This window comes from Castor canadensis, chromosome 1 (assembly GCF_047511655.1).
Source record: "Castor canadensis chromosome 1, mCasCan1.hap1v2, whole genome shotgun sequence".
NCBI lineage: Eukaryota > Metazoa > Chordata > Mammalia > Rodentia > Castoridae > Castor > Castor canadensis.
This window is the reverse complement of record NC_133386.1, coordinates 26,308,453-26,323,473: the sequence shown is the minus strand read 5'-3', so window position 1 is coordinate 26,323,473 and position 15,021 is coordinate 26,308,453. Positions and strand designations below refer to the sequence as shown.

Genomic DNA, 15,021 nt, shown 5'->3' with positions numbered 1-15,021 from the left:
AAAAAAACTATTCTCTTGTAGTTCTGGAGGTAAAATGTCCAAAATGGGTCTCACGGAGCTACAGCAAATGTTGATAGAGCTAGCTCTTTCTGAGCATGTATTGATGTGTTTGCCTGCTGTAAATTCTGCTTTCTACTTCTTAGAATCTTTCCTGATTTTCTTCCAGAGCATTTCATTTTTTGTTGTAGTGGTTAGTATCGTTGTTATTCATTTCCAGGAGTTTCTTATATTTTCTAGACATTATCACTTACTAGTTATAAATATTGCAAATGCTTTTAACAGAAATATTTCATTTTGATGCAGTCAAATTCATTAACATTTATCTTAAGTTTATGTACTAGCTTTCCAATTCATTAACTTCTACAATTATTTTTATTTTTTCCTTCTTCCTATTTTTTACTTACTACTGAGCTATATTTACAGCCCTAGAATCTATATTTCAGCCAGTGAAGCAGATACAAATTGCAGCTGAAAGCAAAAAACACTATAGGATGTAGGATGTATACATACATCAAAATATCACATGGTACCCCATTGATATGAACAATTCTTACATTTTATGTATTGTTAATATAAATTTAATTTTAAAACAGAGTGACAAAAGAACCTATGAGTGCTCGCTTCGGCAGCACATATACTAAAATTGGAACGATACAGAGAAGATTAGCATGGCCCCTGCGCAAGGATGACACGCAAATTCGTGAAGCGTTCCATATTTTTTATTTTATGCAGCCATGAAGAAGAACGAAATGTTATCATTCGCTGGTAAATGGATGGAATTGGAGAACATCATTCTGAGTGAGGTTAGCCTGGCCCAAAAGACCAAAAATCGTATGTTCTCCCTCATATGTGGACATTAGATCAAGGGCAAACACAACAAGGGGATTGGACTTTGAGCACATGATAAAAGCGAGAGCACACAAGGGAGGGGTGAGGATAGGTAAGACACCTAAAAAACTAGCTAGCCTTTGTTGCCCTCAACGCAGAGAAACTAAAGCAGATAACTTAAAAGCAACTGAGGCCAATAGGAGAAGGGGACCAGGAACTAGAGAAAAGGTTAGATCAAAAAGAATTAACCTAGAAGGTAACACACATGCACAGGAAATCAATGTGAGTCAATGCCCTGTATAGCTGTCCTTATCTCAACCAGCAAAAACCCTTGTTCCTTCCTATTATTGCTTATAGTCTCTCTACAACAAAATTAGAAATAAGGGCAAAATAGTTTCTGCTGGGTATCCAGGGAGGATGAGGGGGAGACGGAGGGGGCAGAGTGGTAAGGGAGGGGGTGGGGGCAGGGGGGAGAAATGACCCAAGCCTTGTATGCACATATGAATAATAAAGGAAAAAAAAAAGAACCTATGAAATACAGAAGCTGAAGTATATTTTATTCATTTGTTCATCCACAAACATTTATTAAAGGCGTATCCATATTACACGATCTTGAACATCAAGAATATAGCAGTTAATAGAGCCAAGCATACATCTTGGCATACATCTGTTCCCAGCAATGGAGAGATTAGCTAAGGCAGGACACTTTCTCAAAGAGGACAAGAAGAAGGAAGAGAGAGGAGGAGGAAAAAAAGGAAGAAGAAAAAGAAGGAGGAGGAGGAGGAGGAAGAAGAAGAAGAACCACATTTCTCTCTAAAATCAGAGCTTTTGAGAAAAAAAGTTACAACTAAGGAACAAAAATAACTAAGCCAATTTTAGATACAAGTGTCTCCCAGGAAGAAAACAAAACCATGGTGACATTTGAATTGAGCACTTACCCAATGAGAAGCCAGAAACATGGAGATCATTGGAAGATCAAGAGCAGAGCCACAAAAAGTGCAAATGAATTCAGCAATGCTGAATTTTGTTCTCTTTATCCAAAATGCCACAAGGATCAGGCATACTAGAGCCAATTGCTCTATGTGGAAGAGAAATCATTCATTCCATAGATCTGCTCATTGCAAAAATTCACATCACAAGCAGGAATAACTGATTTTATGTAGTTAGGATGAGTCATTTGTTGATAGAAGTAAACTAATTCTGGAAAACTATAATGTTTATGGATTACTTTTCTCTCTTTTGGAACAGATGCAAATACCCATAAGGGTAAATTTCTCAACCAGTAATGAAAGTGTCATATGTGAGTCAGAGAAGGTTGACATGACCCAGTTCTCAACCAAAAAATTCAAATATTCCAATGCAGCATGCTCTTCCACCTGTAAGCTGTCCATCCAACTAATGGGCTTCCTCTCAGTCATTCTCTCTCCAACCTCCAGTCAAGTGGTTCCAGGTTCTCATAGTCCAGGGTCTTTCCCCAGAAATCTAAACCTCTCTTCCATTTCTTACCCAAACCATTTATTCCTACCCAATCCCATATCTTCTTAATTTGTATGCTCATATCTAGGCCCTCACCAATACAGAGGAATCTTTCAGACTAAGACTTTCCATTAAAAGACAGTAGGAGATTATAAATGAGAACAAAACCCCTTTACAATTATGTCTCCCATTGTACCTTGGCATATTATTTTTCTAGTAACTGCTGTTTCTCTGTGTTAAGATTTTAGAAGCTAAGGAACTAGTCTGTATTACAGTAACTTCATGGTAGAGATAAGTATCTACACAAGTTTCCTTAGTTTCGTTGATTGAATTGGTTCTGGAGTTGATTCTTTTTGCCTTTCTTTGACCTTACAAGTTACCTCATTGAAATACATGGTTTGTCTCAGGGTGATTCTTCATGTTTTATTTTTAAATGATATTTAGTCTGAAGACAAAATGAATCGTGAAATCTACAGAGGTAAGATACCTAGATTAAAAATTTAACAAGAAGTGTGTAAATATAGGAGGAAATTTTTAAAGCACTCCTGCAGAGCACAGCAGCAGAGCTGAGTATGCTCAGAAAGTCACAAGGTTGTATAACTGTCACTGTCCATCTGCTGAACCCTCATTCTGTAAAACTGAAACTCTGCACTTATTCAACAAAATTTCCCATTTCCTCCTCCTCCTAGCTCCTGGAAAACACCAGTACTTTGTCTTTAGACTATTCTAGACCTTATATAAGTGGACTTGTGCAGTATTTGTCTTTTTGTAACTGGCTTATTTGACTTAGCCCAATGACCTCAGTGTTCACCCATATAGCAGCATGTGTCAAAATTCCCATCCTATCCATGTGTTACATACATACATACATATACACATATGTATGTGCATATATGTTATATGCCTCACATGTTTTGCTTATCCATCCATTCAGAAATGTACCTTAAGCTATTTTTAAATGTGTCATAATTATCCCAATAAAAATATCCATATGCTAAGTGAATGTGGAAAAATAAATAAATGTAAACAGTTATGAAAACTAAAATTAAAAAGAAATATGGGGTGATTCAATTCACCAGATATAAAAATGTACCACAATGTCTTAATAATTAAGCTATCATATATTGGTACATGAATAGAAAGACCAGTGGAACAGAATAAAAGTTCTAAAATAGACACAAATACACCCAGAAATTTCATATAGGATAAGAATGGCATCTCATTTCACTTAGAATAAAGATGAATATGTCATTAAAGGGATACCTGGTTGTCCATTTGAAGAAAATAGAAAGTTAGATCTATATAGACTATATGAGGAGAAACCTTATATCAAATAGTTTAAAGGAAAAAAATACATGAATAAATAGAATTTGTAGGCAAAAATGCAAGTGAATTTCTTAATGATTTTAAGTGGAGAAGGGTCTTATATGAACTAAAATTCAGAAGTCATAAAATTAAAGAAGGTACATACAATCATATATATTTTTTAAAAATCCATGAGCATGGTAAATACACCATAAACAAAGTAAATTATAAACTTGGGAAAAAATATAAATCCTATCAATGACAAAATACAATTCTGGACAGATAAAGAGCTCCCAGGATTTAAAAGATTAGGAATGATTTAACAGGAAAATAATCAGAGCACATAAACAGACATTTCACAGCAAAAGAATTTTGCATGGACAAGTAGAATGCAAAGTAATCAGAGAAGCACAAATTAAAGCTACATAACTTGACCATGAAAGGGGGAAGACTCCACCCTTGATGGAGAGGAATCTGACAACCCAAAATACAAGACCCAGCTGTCCCATCCCCAGGTGTCTTTCCTGCAATTACGACTGCATATGCAGAAATGAAATGTACATAGCTCCTCATTGTGGCAGAGCTTGGACATGAGCCAAGTAAACTATGATACGTTTACACAATGAATAGTATTTGGCTGTGAAAATAATAGTGAAGATGTTTTGATACTCATACACAGATGTTCAGGTTATCCCACTAAGTTAAAAAAAGAGAAAAATAGGCAATGCAGTGTATATAGTATGCTACTTTTTAAATATATTTATTTGCATATGCATAGAGAAATATTGGAAAGATAAACAAGCCAACAAATTAAAACTAATAAAAAGAATGAGAAATGAGAAAGAATAGGACACATGGTGAGTGAGATTTCTTTGCGTGTACTGTTGAGTATCATTTTGATCTTTTTCTTTTTGATAGTACTGAATTTGAACTCAGGTTTCAAGTCTCAAGGCAGCATTTTACTGCTTGAGCTACTCCACCAGTCCGTTTTGTTCTGGTTGTTTTGGAGAGAAGGTCTTGCTTTTTGCCCCAGTTGACCTGGACCATGATCCACCTATTTTATGTTTCTTGCCATCGCTGGGATGGTAAGTGCGCACCACCTCACCCCTGTTCATTGAGATGGGGTCTTGTGATTTTTTTGCCTGGGCTAGCCTCAAACCAAATCCTCCTGATCTCAACCTCCCAAGTAGCTAGAATTACAGGGGTGAGCCATGGGCACCTGGCCCATTTTGAGTTTTGAACTAAATTATTGCCAGCTTGGAAAAAATACTGTATTTCTTGAACATTCTTTTTTTTCTATGACAATGAGAAAAACAGAAGGGCTATCAACACAAACAAGGAAGCTCTTTATCTCTGTGCTCTTAAACTTGTCTTCTGGCTATTTGCTTCTTTGGAACTTTTTTTAATTCTTATTTGATTGCTTATAGTGTGGATCATGGTGAATATTTACACTTAGTCTCAAAATGGCATCCACACATTCGCACCGTGTCCCACCCTGCCCTCTGCCTATCCCCTCATGGCCCCACTGAGCCTATGACGGGCTTCTCCTGCCAGCTTCTCTGCAGCCCTGACCCCAGTGCTGTTCACTGCTTTGGTTTCGGGCAGTTTGCACCAGGCTGGATCATGAGCATTAAAAGTCGTGACCCTCAGATGTGTCCATAAATGACAAAAAGGAGATGACATATGAAATAAAGTTGTAGTGTAACCAAAGCACTTCACCAATGTTTCCTTGCAGTAAAATTGTGAAGCCAGCAAGGATTGTCACTGGTCCTCTTCTATATGCCGCATTGTGATATCTTTTCCCCTGGCGTGCTTAGCTCACAGCTGGTACCCAAAGCCTTCTTGTAACTCACCACTAAGAAAAAGGGCTCCAAATGTTGAGTCCCACACCAGGTAGCTAGTATTTGTCATGTATCATTTTCCTCATCTCCCCTTCTTCCAGCGCTGCTTTAGAAAGCTGGCAGGGCTAGCTTTCCACCTTTTTTATGTAAGTGGAAACTGAGGCCCAAGAATTAAGTAAATCCCCAAGTTAATATCCCAGGTATTACAAGTAGTAAAATCAGGGTCAGAATCCAGGGATGGCTCCATGCCTAACCCCTCCTTTGCCTGACTCACAAATATATTATCTCCATTCATTTCTCCTGGAGCAAGAAAGAGTTCTCTTTTTTCTGTCCAATACTCTTAGAGAGCTATTGTCATGGAAGTCAGCCTGAGAAACTAAATGTGCACTAGTGACTATTACTTTCAAAGATTTATTAATACCATATCACACACAGCAGTGAAGACTTGTGAGCACTGACTGTATGCTAAGCACTAAAAAATGCCTTATGCAATATTTTAATCTTTCCCACATTTGGGGAAAGTAAGCATTATTACTACCTTCATTCCCTCATTCCTACCTCCAGAGGCACTTGTAACTAAAGATAATAGTCTTGCAAAGCCCAGCTTTAATCACAAGAAATAAAGCTGTATTAGTGACCCTGTAGCCTCAAGCTGGGAGATATTTAGATGCATGAAAGAGTCTTCTTCGTACTTTGAGTACTGAGAACATGCATGCTTTTTCTGGTGTTAGGCTATTATTGGTTTCCCTCAGTCAGACCTAAGTTGCCTTCCTATAGTGAACCAAAATAAGACCTTATTTCTCCTTAGTTTTCAAAGGATTTGCTCCTTACTATATGCTTCCAAAGACATCACACCTGTTATCCAGGAAGATTCCAGTCCCACAATATCAAGTCAGTGAGCAGCTTCCAGGTCAGCTAGCCACCTTTTTCAGCTCCAAACCATTCTTCTTGTTTTCCATTTTCTTTCTTTTACTGTGTAAGGATCACACCCAGGACCTAGTACCTGTTAGGCAAGTGCTCTACCCTCAGCTATATTCCCAGTCCCCATTTCTTCCAGCTCTAACTTTGTCCCATCCAAGGACTAACCAGGCCTGACCCTGCTTAGCTGCTGAGATCAGACAAGAGTCAGGCGCATTCAGAGTGCCAGGGCTGTAGACCAGCTCTAACTTTCTGATGTAGTTTCTATCATTGCCAGAGATGGAATGCTGACATGACACTAGGCCAGCATTTTCACAAAAGTGTTATAGGAAATCTGTAAGTGCACAAAACACTCCTCACTATTCGGGCATGGCCAAATGCAACTATTTGGGAGAGTTTGCTTTCTTGGGTCTCAACAATGCTTATATTATTTGCTGTTGTGCTTCCAATATGATTTTGATATGCTTATATGTCCATGTGTTCCTTAGTTGGTAAGTTCATAGATGGTAATATTTTATTTGTTATGTATTTCTAGCTGTATTGTTAAGGTGGCTTCCTGTATGATTAAAGGTAGTTTTTATAAGCAACTACTGTCATATTAGGGTGCTTTTGACTATATGCTACTTTCCTCTTTTTAGTTCTTTAGAACAGGCTGTCCTCCTCTCCCTATAAATGGACTTTTATAGGAACACAGGTACACCCATCTGCTTACAAATCACCTGTGGCTGCCTTCACAATACAGCCACAGAGGTGAGTAGGAGGGATTGACAGCAACCTACACACAAAGCCAAAAGTTTTTACTTTCAGATATTTGCCAAAAAAGTTTGCTATTCTCTGCTTAGAACCTTTAGCTCCAGCAGGACATGACCCTATGCTAGTGGTTGCAAATTTGAAGCTGGAATTAAAGCAAGAATCCCAAACAGAACCAAGTGTGACAGCTTTGTATGCTGTGCTCTTAGTTGAGGTTTTGTTAACCTCTTTTAAACCTCTGCTTTAAGAAAAAAATCACAAAACAATACCTACAGTAATAGCACTAACTTCCAGGGATGTAAGGATTCATGTAAACCACAAACTAGGTAATAGTGGGAAAAAACCAAATCCTCAGTAGGTATTAGCTATTATTATCAATATTATCAGTGTTTTTATTAAGATTTTCACACGTTAGCATCGTCGAGACTCTAAGAAGAATTTTTACTTTGTTTAATCCATCTTTCCCCAAATCTCTATGGCCAGAGAATGTCTTTTCAGTACCTCTGAGGGATCCTCCAAAGACACTGCCCTACCTTAAATCATAGAGTGGAAAGAATGTGTCTTGCTTCAGGCCCCACCTCTGCTTTCTCATCACCTCTCTCTCTTTGTCCTTCTGTGGTCCTATAAAATGCTCAAAGTTTGTATCTTAATATTTCTTCACCCTTAGTTTCCAACAAATTGTAGTTGCTTTGAGATTCATTCCCTGTGTATCCAACAACTTATTGAAGGCACTGATGGAATAGATGGGATGGATAGTGCCTTAGCACTCTAATGGGACCTTCCAGACACAAAATACCTTACCAGAAACAATTGTTCTATTCAATCTGGGAACTTCAGGCATTGGAGCAGTCAATTAAGAAAGAAAGAGGCCATTAGGCACTCTTCCAATTCACAGTGTACATCTGCCTATGCATAATCCTAGCCTAGGATCAGTGCTGAAGCAATACTTGCTTGGGCATTTGTAGGGCATAGGTAGGGAAGAGACCTGGAAATAATTGTCCAATCCTATGTGGATGGTGATGAGGCTTTGCCAAGCTTCCAGAACTGGATCAATTGTTTCATCATTATCTTCCCCATGCTTTTCTCCCTGGCATCATATTCCATCCTGCCCCTGACAACAGCCTCCCACTTGTGCTTTGTAACATTTGGACAAGTTATTTTTCTTTTTTTGTTATTTTTGGCAGTACTGGGATTTGAACTTAGGACCTTGTGCTTGCTAGTCAGACACTCTACCACTTGAGCCCCTCCACCAGCTGGACAAGTTATTTTTCCATTCTGTATTGTTTTCCTACATTCCATAGAGAAAAGACCCTGTTGTATACATCCTAGTATCTCCACAGTGGCTGCCACAGAACACACACCAAAGAGAGACTGCAGTGGAAGGAAGGAAAGATGGCAGGGAGAGGGGCAGGGACTTCTGTGCTAGCATTAAGATTCCATCCTCAGTGAATTTTTCTCTTCTTCATGCTTCTGTTGACTTGGTTTCATTTCAGGGCCAGGTGGGAGGGGATTTATTGCGAGATGACATCTGACACAGATGCTATAAATAAGTGGCAATTTGAAGTACTCGTGGTCACCAGAGTCTGATAAGACATGCCCTGGGAGAGTCCCAGGGTCTGGGGTGTGAAACTACTATTGCTTCTTTCCTTTTGCAATCAGCCCTTGACTGCCTAGCTATAAGGCACCTGACAGACACCTGATGGGCTTTGAACCTTTGGTGGCCGTCCAAGTATTGACAAACCTGGAGCTGTGTGTCTCATGGCAGTGCCTAGGGTGAGGCTCCCACAGCTGCAGGTGCTGAGCTGCCCTGCTTCCATGCTTCTTAGGGTTGGCTGGAGAGCCACCCTGCATATGCACAGGGTCCTGCCCATACATCCTTTCCAATGGAAAACAAACAGTCAGTTTCTGTTGTATTGCCCCCAAAACATTAAATAAGAAGTTGAAGCCAAAAATCAAGACTTTGTGCTGGAAGTAGATGTTCCTTTATTATATGTTGCAGATGTTCCAAGGTGGCTCCCTACATTTAATTAAATTTAACATTCCTTACCACTCTCCATGGGGAGACACTGTGACATGGCTAAGGAATACAAAGATGAATTAACCAGGACTTCAGAAGACTATCAAAGGAGAAGAAGCACAGATTCATGCACACATAAAAATACTGATACACACTATAATAAAAGAATATATAAAGTATTTTAAGCCATACAAAAAGCAGGAAAGTAAAGGAATTAATATTTATTGGCCTGCCAGATGTCTGGGACTCCACACATACAACTCCACAGACATCTTTACTCAACACATCGAGGAACATATCATTATTACAATTCCATAATTGAGGAGACCCCCCCCTCCTTCATCTGCTCTACAATACTACCTCTTTTTTGGTGTGTATGGCACTGGGGTTTGAGCTAGGGCCTCATGCTTGCTAGGCAGGTGTTTTTACCATTTGAGCCACTCCACAGCCCAACTACCTCACAAAAGGGAGCTTCAGCCACAACTGAGAGGCAATCGGGCTCTTTCTGCACCTCCGAAATTGAATTTAATAACACATGAACTCTTAAAATGTCTATGATGGGTGGAGTGAGTGTGTCTGTGACAGGAGCGAATGCTACCTAATGAACACAGCACTTCACTGTGACCTTGGCCAACTCTGTAGCAAGTCTTGTTCTAGAATAAAAATGACAGTGACTACTCCCACTCCACCTACTTCATAACACATTATTGTTGCTTTCCTGTGCCAGGTGGCTAGCTCCTATGGAGCAAAGATTGTATCCTATGCTACTGGAGTTTCCAAGCTCCAAAGGCACCACCTGGGCCATAATTTCTTCCCTTTCCTTCTGCAGGTGACAAAGTGAGCTATTTATATTCACCTACTGGAAATTCCCCTTATGTTTCCCTGTTCAAGGGAGCCAACCTAGAGTGTTCAGAATAACACATCTGAAATAAAAGGACAGGACACAGCACTAGTCAGCTCATTGGATCAACAAGCCTTTACAAAATGCCTGATTTATACTTGGGACAGAGTGGGACATTTGTTCCCAGACTTGAGTTGTTTGGGAGGGGAGAGGGCTATGAAGACAGGTGAAATGGTAATTATGGCTCATTGAGAACAAATACTGTCAGAAGGCACAAAGAACAGCATCGAATGGAGCTCTTTAAGTTAGAGTGTGTATGCCTCAAGGCTACAGCAAGACTTTCAATGGGTATGTAGGTAAGGATAGATAGTTAGGAAGAAAATTCCAGATCATCAATACCTATATTTCCTCCTTCTATGTCTAAGTACTTGAATTCAGTAAAAGTGTTACGTTATCTTTCTTTTCAAACATAAAAATCTCTCTCATGTGATTACAAATTTGCTGAATTACAGAAAAGCAAACACAAAGTAGAGAAAGGAGTGATATAAAATTCTCAGTTTCAAGAAAAAACTTGACCATGTACTTTTTTTTTTTTATAAAAGTCAGGATTATGACTGATGTCAAATGATATGGTTTTTCATTTGCACTGGATATACTCTAGAAAGTGATAAAATATATGTTTTATTCAAAAGTCTACTATTTAGAATGCATCAGAAATTACATCCTTTGCTATTATTGAAGTTTATGATAAAGATTTTTAGAACATCTGAAAACGCACAAGGTAGTGCACAGTTTTAAAAATGGTCTGAGGGATGCAAAGTAATGGAGTTCACGATCAGTGCTGGGAGGGAATATAGATCATCCTCAGCCTCAGACTGGTGAATGGGAGGCAGAGGCAGGGTCAGGATAGAGGAGGTGGTGATGGAACAACATTGAGGAGTAGGGACTTCCATGCACAAGGAAGAAATATCTGAGAGGCACCAGCATGCACCAAGAGCCAGAAGAGGGAGAGGCTGGATATGTTTGGATGTGACAGTCACACGGCATAAACATGAGAAAGGAGGATGAGACAGTTTCAAACAAGGGGGAAAAATGGCCAGTTTTAACAACATCTCACTGACTTCCTCTGTAATGATTCTGGTCTCCCAGTGATACCTGTAAATGGTCAATTGACCTAGGAATGAATTCGAGGTTCACTCCTGTGATCTGAGACGTTGGACAGGTTCTCTCCCCAAGCCTTTGCTTTAGTATGTGTAAAAAAGAAAATGAAGAATGCTTACTTCATAATGCTATATTAAAAATTTAGGAATACCTGCCAGGCAAAGCACTTGCCACAGTGCTTAGCTTATAACAAATACCATAAATATTGCCTATTATAATTATTATTTCTAATACTGAATAGCCACTGATCCCATCATCCTTCTGCTTAAAAAATTCTTGAGTTGGCTAGGCATGGTGACAGGTGCCAGTGATTCCAGCACTCAGAAAGTGAAGGCAGGAGAATTGCCTGGGCCACAGTGTAGGCAACAGCCTGGGCTACACAGCAAATTCAAGACCATCCTGGGCTACCCAGTGAGGCTGTGTCTCAGCAGTAGACCATCTGCCTAGCATGATCAAGGCCCTGGGCTCCATCTCAAGCAACAAATACACACATAAATCCTTGAATTGTTTCCTTTTGATTTTAGTATAGAAATCCAAACTTGCTAATGTTATCTGAAGCCCTCACCATTCCTGGGTTTGGGCAGCAATCGCCACTCAGCTCAGTCCCCATAATTAAAGTGTGAGAAGAAATGCAGCATAACCACCATAAGCAAGTTATACTGTCACAGATAATGGTACATTAAAGAACCTAGTGACATCCGTGAAGTCCAGGGTAAACCAGGGAGTCCAGCTCTGTTCCCATTTTTACCAACTATGTCCCCACCATCACTCTGCTATCCCAGACTCATGCCCCTGAAGTTACCAAATACTTGCGGAACTCGTTTTAAAATAATGCAGACTTGCACCTTCTGTTACCCATGGAGCAATGGGAGCTGTTAAAATAATGCAGAGAAGGAAACCTGCTCCTTTTCTGAAATGACAAGACTTTCGTGAGTGATGGTCAGTAGTGAAACAGACAGGGAAGTTAACAAGTATTGGGAAACGTGTGGTTGGAATTGCCTCAATGAAAATATCTCTTAATGCCTTTTTATTTCTTTTTTCTACTTTATTTTATAAGACATTTGTTTAAGGGAGACTTTTTAGGGTGGAAATGAGAAAGTTTGGAGAGAAAAGAATTATCATTAGACCTCTCCTGATTTTTAATATTGCCTCCCCAAAACTCCTCTCTCCCATCCAGGGAAGGAACTAACCAGTGTGTCTCACAGATGGCTAGAATGTCTGCAAGCTGGTATTTGTAATGTGTTGATTCCGACCTCAGCTCTCGAGGTATGTGTTCACACCCGGGCGGGGTGTGTGTGTGTGTGTGTGTGTGTGTGTGTGTTGTGTGTATATGTGTGCGTTTATCACATTATTGTTGTATTTGTGGTACATTGAGACGTTTACAAAAGTTCTTACAATATATCATAGTTGAATTCTCCCCCTTCATCGTGTGTGTGTGTGTGTGTTTGTGAGTGTATAGGGAGGGGTCACAGGAGAAAGAGGAGCAGAACTCATTGTCTCTACCCCAACAAACGTAACACCTTTTCATGAATCCCAGACCATGACAACAAAAATGGAGACACGCAAGATACATTCAGATACATCTTAGGAATTTGGTCTAAGGGAAGTAATTACTGATTAAGTGAGACAGATGAAAAGAAAGGAAATGTCTAGAGGAAATTCCCATCTTTCTAGCTTTGACAACAAAATTGACAGCTCTCTCAGCCTTGGAGACGGGAGTAGGTTGTTGTTTTTCTTGCTGTTGTTGTTTTGCAGTGCTCAAGATCAAAACCAGGGCCTTGTACATGCTAGGAAGGCCTTTACCACTGAGCTACATCCCCAGCCCTTGGTTTTTGAGACAGGATCTCGCTATATAGCCCAGATTGGCCTGGAACTCAAAATCCTCTTGCCTCTGCCTCCTGAATGCTGGGATTACAAGTATGAACCACCACATCCGATGTGAGAGAAGAGATTTGAGTCCAACTTTTCTAACTTGTACTTGAACTACCCATGTGTCTAAATAGCAGGAGAGGAACAGGGCTGGAGGAGAGATAAGGTGGTAAGAAGAGCTTCTGCTATACAGGAGCTCAGCCAGGTAGGGTGTTGAGAAAGAACAAAGACAGACCCCTAGGAAATTGCATCATTTGAAGATAAGAAACCACAAAAGAACTGACAGAAGGTTAGCATGAAAACCAGAGAGACTACTATCTGAGTAACTAATGGAAGAATGGTTTTCAAAAAGGAGGACATGGTTAACTGAGTCAAATGCAAAAGAGGTCACGGATAGGATTCATTAGCCAGGCAGTCAAGGGGTTTGTTCATTCAACAGACACTACACTCCAAATACCTGCTTAGAGAATTCTAGATGTTGAGGCAGAGGTAAATAGGAAGATACCTTGTTCTCAATGAATTTAGTTTATTGAGTAAGACAGAAAAGAAAATAGGCAGTTTTAATATAAAATATAATAAATAAGTACAGGTGTTACAAGCTGTGTAGTTGGGGCTGTTTTAGTGGGTGGGGGGATGACTACAAGCTTCTACAGACGTCACATTCAAGGAACTTGGTTCTTAATCCTAGGGCGATAACTGCAGATAAAGTGGGTTATTTTTAAAGTTTGAAAGAGAGAAACAAGTTGGGTTGATTCAGGAAAGGGAGAGACTGGTGATCAGAGATAAAAAGGAATTCACTTTTAACAAGTTCCTTGGGGGAGTGAGAAAAAGAGAAGGGAATAGTGGGGTGGAAGGGTGGGAGATGAACTCCAAGTTCATCAATCTAGCCCTAGAGAGAAGGAAGTGTTGTCTGCCACAGAGAAAACTATCAAGAAGCACAGGGAGATGGATGGGTGGGTGGATGGATGGATAGATGGATGGGTAGATGGGTAGATGGGTGGATGGATGGGCAGGTGAATGGATAGATGGATGGATGAATGGATGGGTGGATGGGTGGATGGATGTGCAGATAATCTTTGGAACCAGAATGGTTCTTCTTCTTCTCCTCCTCCTTGTCCTCATTCTCCTCCTCTTCTTTTTCACAGTGCTGGGATCAAACCCAGGGCCTTGTGCATGCTAGGCAAGTACTGTACCATCAAGTCATATCCCCAGCTAAGAATGATAGATTTTTAAGTAATAGAAATTATCAGCTAGCAAGTAGAATTATTAATCTCACATTTCCCCCCATTCATACAAAATATGTATGTAGTGAGTAAAAGGATTCCCTTGAATGAGCAACCTCAAAGGCCTTTCAAAGAATGTGGTAGACTGTGCTGGAAATACTTTAATCAGCAGGCTGACACATGGGAACCAGGTTTGTGGGGCTCTGCTGGGAAGCGCCTGATGGCCTGAGCCGCCTGCTCCCAGGGAGACAGTGTTTCTCATGCTAGCAACCACGAGGCACAGCGATCTGTGAAAGGTCGGCTGGGCCAGAGGAATCAAGACATCCTTTTCCTCCCCACACACTTCCCCAGTAACATCAGCACTCAGCTCTCTGCCCCTACTGCTTCATCAAAACTTGTGCCTTGAAGGTCACCAATGACATCTTTGTTGCTAATTCAAATGGCCTTTTCCTCCACCACACTGTAATCAACCCCCATAGCCTGTTGTTTATCAAAGTCACTTCAGGGACAGTTAACACAGTTGACCTCTTCTCGAAACTCTCTGTCTTTGCCGCTGGCTTCTGTGACACTGCACAACTGTGATTCCCCTCCTGCTGTGAGCTGTGAGTAACGGGTAATTCCTAGAGGATGGAAAGCCTCAAGTGGCAGCGTAACTCAGCAGAGGATGAACTGGGCGTTGGTAGACACAGTTCTGACAATGGCCAGGGGCCTGGCAAGTCTGAGCTCCTATCCTGCTGAACCCCACCCACCTCCCTCCCCCACCAGCCCCTCCCACCTTCTCTCTTGCAGTCC

General features: G+C 40.4%; 1 non-coding gene across 1 annotated transcript; it reads left to right on the top strand.

The window, feature by feature from the left end:
- The first annotated feature begins 613 nt into the window (after nt 1-613).
- Nucleotides 614-720, top strand: LOC141415848 (U6 spliceosomal RNA). The gene has a single exon (XR_012440809.1). It is a non-coding gene; the product is annotated as a U6 spliceosomal RNA (small nuclear RNA).
- Nucleotides 721-15,021: the final 14,301 nt, after the last annotated feature.